Genomic DNA, 5219 nt, shown 5'->3' on the forward strand with positions numbered 1-5219 from the left:
CATACCCCTTCTACGGAACAGTGGTGTGGCTCCCCGGGGTATATCAGGTTGGCTGCGAGCTGTGGCTCATTCAGCCCTTTTACCTGAAGGGCCATTTGAGACAGCAGGAGGGTCCACCTGGTGATTCTGGCGCTGCTGACCGTGCCATCCTTAATCCGGCCGTCCAGCAGCATTTGGGTCGGGGTGTGATGTGTCAGGAGAGTGATGGGGCCCATCCTAACAAATACCTGCATCCGCTTTACCGCCCAGTGGGTGGCCAGCAGATGCCTCTCACAGTTGGAGTATGCCCGCTCCACGTCTGTGAGGACCCGAGAGGAGTATACCACCGGCCTCAACTTGCCATGCCGGGTCTGGAGGAGCACAGCACTCAGGCCATCACTGCCTGCGGCCACCTCCAGGAAAAACTCCTCCCGGGGGTTAATGGCTCCCAGGGCTGGGGCTTTCTGCAAGTCCTGCTTGAGTTGGACGAACGCCGTCTCACATTTACTGTCCCAGTCCCACTCCACCCCCTTGTGCAGCAGCCTAAGCAGAGGCGCTGCGGTGGTGGCATAGTCCTCAATGAAATCCCTGCAGTAGCCGGTGATTCCTAAAAAGGACCGTATCCCCTTTACATCTACGGGGACTGGGAGTTCCTGCACTGTTTGTCTCCTGGCAGTGTCAATCCCTCTCTCCCCAGCTCTCAGGGTTAACCCCAGGAACTTCACCTCTCCTAGCCCGATCTGTGCCTTTTTAGGGTTAACTTTCAGCCCTCCTTTGTGTAATATCCCCAACAGCTCGTCCACTAGGGGCCCATGCTCCTCACTATTACTGGTGAACAACAGGATGTCGTCCACATACTGCACCAGCTTGTGTGGCTCACTGAAACCCTTTAAACATTCGGCCATGCATTGATGGAAAATGCTCGGGCTGTTATGGAATCCCTGCGGGAGACAGGTCCATGTGTACTGTTGCCCCTTAAAGGTAAAGGCAAACTTGTATTGGTCCTCCCTTCTGACCGGGACGGACCAAAATCCGTTTGAAATATCCAGCACCGTAAAAATTGAGGCGGATGCTGGAATTTCTCCTAACAAGTCTGCCACGGCCGCCACCGTTGGGGCGCAGGCCGGAATGTGTTTATTCAGGACTCTGTAGTCCACGGTGGCCCTCCAGGAGTTGTCCGGCTTCCTCACCGGCCAGAGCGGGGAGTTTACATGGGTTGCAATTGTCCTCAACACCCCTTGCCGCACCAGTGAGTTTAGGGCCACCTCCAAGTCTGCCTCTGCTTCCCGGGGGAAGCGGTACTGTTTCTGGGGCTGGGACATGGGGTCCCCATCTACCCTGACCTCTGTCCCAGTAACTCTCCCACAATCATGCTTGTGGGTGGCAAAAGCAGCCAGATTCTTGCGGACATACTCCCTGAACTCTTCCGGGGTATTCCTCTCCAGGGCTTCTAGATCGTACCCTTCCTTTGGCTGTACCACGCACAAAGCTCCCTTCTCCTGGGCTCTGTCTATTACCCTCAACTCCCTTTCGGTCCCTTCCGTTGCTGCACCCCAAAGGCAGTGATTTCTTAGGTCCACCAGGATCTGATGAGCCACTATGAAATCAGCTCCTAGGATCCCTTTCCCCTCCTGTTCCCATCTCATCAGGACGCATTTCCAGTGCGCCTGGAGTGCCCCTAACCTGATAGACAGGGGAACAGAGAAAAAACCCATTTTTTCGTTCCCGGTAAATCCAATGAGGCTATAGGGTACCCCGCTAGACAGAGGGGATGCTCGGGGATTGTCCGTGTGGACTATAGTACTGGAAGCACCTGTGTCCAGTAGGTAACTCCCGACCGTATCCTGGACCTCCATTTTTACCCAGGGTCTCCCGCATGGGCCATACTCCAGTGGGCATAGAAAGGTGGGTTGCTGAGGGGCTAGTCATTCGGAGGCTTCCCTGGGTGCGGGGGCGGGCTGACCCTGGCCCGTTGCCATAGCCACCTGTCCTGAGCCTTGCAAAAGGGCTAAAATTTTACTTATCTCGATGGTTCCCGGGGCAGCTGCTCCTGCCACCGGGGTCTGACTCTCTACTGCGGGAGCCCTCTCCTGCTTGCTGGGGTTTTTACATTCCCTCTTGAAATGCCCGGCCTTCCCACACCCGTAGCATACCGGTTTCTTGTCGGAGGTCCGGGTGCCCTCATGCTTCCACTCTCTCTTAGGGGCTGCTGGCACGATTTTGTGCACTTTACCCTTAAGGGGCTTGTCCTCACCCCTCTCCCCATTACGATATGCAAGGGTAAGTTTCCTAAGGACCTCTTCCTCATTAAGGGCCGGACTCTGCGGGTCGAACCAGTGTTCGGCTTTTGCCCTAACGTTAGGGAGACAGTTGGCAACTAGGGTCTTCAGCCAGTGGGCGGTTCTTTCCCCTAAATTCCGTCTATCCGCGGGAACCCCGCATGCCTCCATATAGACAGTCCACAGTCTGTCTGCGAACATGGTGGGAGATTCCCCTGGTTGCTGCTTGGTTTCCCCCACCCTCATGAAAGGGCTCCCCAGATTCAAGCCCATCGCCTCCAGAACAGCAGTCTGTGCGGCCGCCCATGTGTCAGGTCTTCCCCCATTCCCAGAGGTCACTGTCCTGCATAGCTGTGCATCTAGGGTCATCAGGAGCATCCTTATTTGCTCCCCCTCGTCGCAGTCATTAATGCTGGCTGCCTGCTCCACCTCCATAAAATGAAGCGACGGATCCCCTTTTGGAGTTAGCCTGGGAACGTGGGCCACCATCCCCCTGAGCGCGGATGCCCCATGAGGAATGATAATGTCGCCCTCAACCGGTCCCCTATTCGCCAGCCCCGCCGGGGGACCATACCTTCTTTGTCTGACAGGGCACATCCGCCCTACCTGGGGTTCCTGCTCCTCCTCCCCACTGTCCAGCTCTCCTGCCCCGTTGGGTAGCCCCCCTGTCCCCGGGCTAACTACCCATATAGGAGACGCCGCTATCTGGGGATACACCACTGACCCCCCTTGGACCTGCCCCTGACCGGGCGGTCCAAACCCTACCTGCTGACCCGGCCCCATCACCGGCATCCCAGGCAGCGGTCTGTCCCCATCCCATGGGGACCCACATACGAAACCAGGCGGACACGCCGCCAGCTGGGGGTACCCTGCCGACCCCCCTTGGACTTGCCCCTGAACGTGCAGTCCGATCCCCCCCTGCCGGCCCGGACACAATCCCGGTGCCTCAGGAGGCGGTCTATTCCCCTTGGCCTTTGGGGAATCATCCGCTGCGAGGAGCACCTTGCCCCTAGGGAACCCCCCCGGACCTACCAGGTGTATCTGTCCCCTGAACCTGGACAAGGTCTCCTCCAACTCCGTTATTCGTGCCTGGCACGGCCCGTGGGCACAGTCCCCTACTTCCTCGCGGGCCACTCGGTACGCTGCCTGGATGTCCCGGAACTTCCCCTCCAGCTTCCTACACTGCTCTGTACTCCGAGCATAGAGTTCCTGGAGCCTCCGTTCCTTTTCTTTACCCTCCACTATCTGGCAGTGGAGATAGTCCTTCTCACACCGGTTAGACTCGCTTTCCTGTTTCATTTCTGCCAATTCCTCCCGCAGTCGTTCCGCTACGCTCGCGCTGTCCTGTTTAATTTCTGCCAATTCCTCCCGCAGTCGTTCCGCTGCGCTAGCGCTGTCCCCTGCGCTGGCCCTCACTTCTCTCAACTCCTGCTCTAACTCTTCGACCCTATCCTCTGTTTTGACTACCTGCTCGGACAGGCAAACCAGCCAAACTGCCTTCTCCAAGTGCCTTTTGTGCGCCTTACTGTCTGTCCATGCAGCCGCTGCCATTACCGGTTGCTCCGCATTGATTAATTCTGAGACCCAAGGTTTGGTGAGGTTGACCTTTTGCCACAAATACGAGGATATTCTCTCCTCCATTTTGCTTCGTTCCCTCACCCCCTCTGCCAAGTCACATACTCCAAACCACCGGGGTCCTGCCGCGGTCGCCATTGTAGAGGGTGCCATCTCTGCTACTCCACTACTGGGCCGATATCTGGGGTTTGAATATCTGTGTGTGTCTCTCTCCAGCTGACACTGAAACTTCAGAGGCCAGGGGATGCCGCACTGGGACACTTCCTCTGAAGAGAGCACTGAATCGAGCCTGCCGTTTATCCCTAACCGGCAGCCTGAGGCTTATATCACACAGATCTACAGACCCCTACCAATACCCAGGTGATTCTCTCTCTTGCCGGTGGTGCAACACCCACCCGGTTCCTACTTCGCTAGAGTAGCTTTCCCAAGAGAGAGAATAGGACACTGCTGTTTATTCCCTAACCAGCAGTCTGTCCTGAGTGAATCGCTCAAGATGACCCTTGATTCTTGAACCCGGAATTAAGGTGAGGAATATTTTAACAATGACTTGGTCAGAGATCGCTGGTGAAAGATTGAAGAATTTAAACGACTCCAATTATCAGCAAATCAAGGTTTATTGCAAAACCCAGGTCAAAATCATCAACAGAAGAAAATATAATAAAATCTTAAACTCTAAACACAAACTAAGCCTATTCAAAAAGCACTATAACGGACACAACGAAAATTCTTATGATTACACAGTTTTAGCAATAGCACAAGACACAAAACAAGTTCCCTTCCCCAAAGCCTCAACCACTATTAAAGTCAAGGGAGTTTCGCAAGCTGCTGCAGGGTACTTACGGTCACAGGCTGCAGAGGTCAAGTCAGGGGTGCAGAGGTCGAGCCAAGAACGAAGAGACCCTCAATCCAAACACAGCCCCTTTTATATTGTTTTACCTGGCTTTGTCCTGTGTTTGGCCAGCCCCTTTTGCATTGAAAAGGTAAGGTTTTAAAGTTCCCGCTGGTCCCGCCCCCTTTGAGCCGGTCAGATCTGTATGTTTCCGGGTATTCCTCGCAGGTCCGCTCCTTCCAGCTAGGCAGACCTGCGCGATTTGAATTTGGCGCCTGGCTCCGCCCCCTCCTTCCAGTGAGTTTCTGCCGGTAGCTTCTGTCAAGATTGGAGTACCTCCCCCAGGTCCGCCTCCAACTTGGTTTTTTCTACCGTCCGCGATTTGAATTTGGCGCTGACTCCGCCCCCTTCTTCCAGTGAGTTTCTGCCGGTAGCTTCTGTCAAGATTGGAGTACCTCCCCCAGGTCCGCCTCCAACTTGGGTTTTTTCTACCGTCCGCGGTTTGAATTTGGCGCTGGCTCCGCCCCCTTCTCCCAGTGAGTTTCTGCCGGTAGCTT

The sequence above is a fragment of the Scyliorhinus torazame genome, chromosome 15 (assembly GCF_047496885.1).
Source record: "Scyliorhinus torazame isolate Kashiwa2021f chromosome 15, sScyTor2.1, whole genome shotgun sequence".
NCBI classification, from domain to species: Eukaryota; Metazoa; Chordata; class Chondrichthyes; order Carcharhiniformes; family Scyliorhinidae; genus Scyliorhinus; species Scyliorhinus torazame.